Consider the following 217-nt stretch of genomic DNA (forward strand, 5'->3'; position numbering starts at 1 on the left):
AAAGTTTTTTTATTTTGTTCTTGAAAGTAAAATTTACATTTTGATTCTTTTGGATTTTGATTTTTTTGATATTTTTATTGAATCCAAAAAGAGGGTTGTTGCTTATTTGCATTAAATATCTTAAGCAAATGAAAAGTAAAAAGTAAATGTAAATAAGCTGGGTAAGTTTTATAGGCAATTGACCTAAGAAAACTGCATTCTATCTTAAAATGTATCA

The sequence above is a fragment of the Theobroma umbraticum genome, unplaced genomic scaffold, assembly GCF_002168275.2.
Source record: "Theobroma umbraticum cultivar Fairchild unplaced genomic scaffold, ASM216827v3 scaffold_7.0, whole genome shotgun sequence".
Classification (NCBI taxonomy): domain Eukaryota; kingdom Viridiplantae; phylum Streptophyta; class Magnoliopsida; order Malvales; family Malvaceae; genus Theobroma; species Theobroma umbraticum.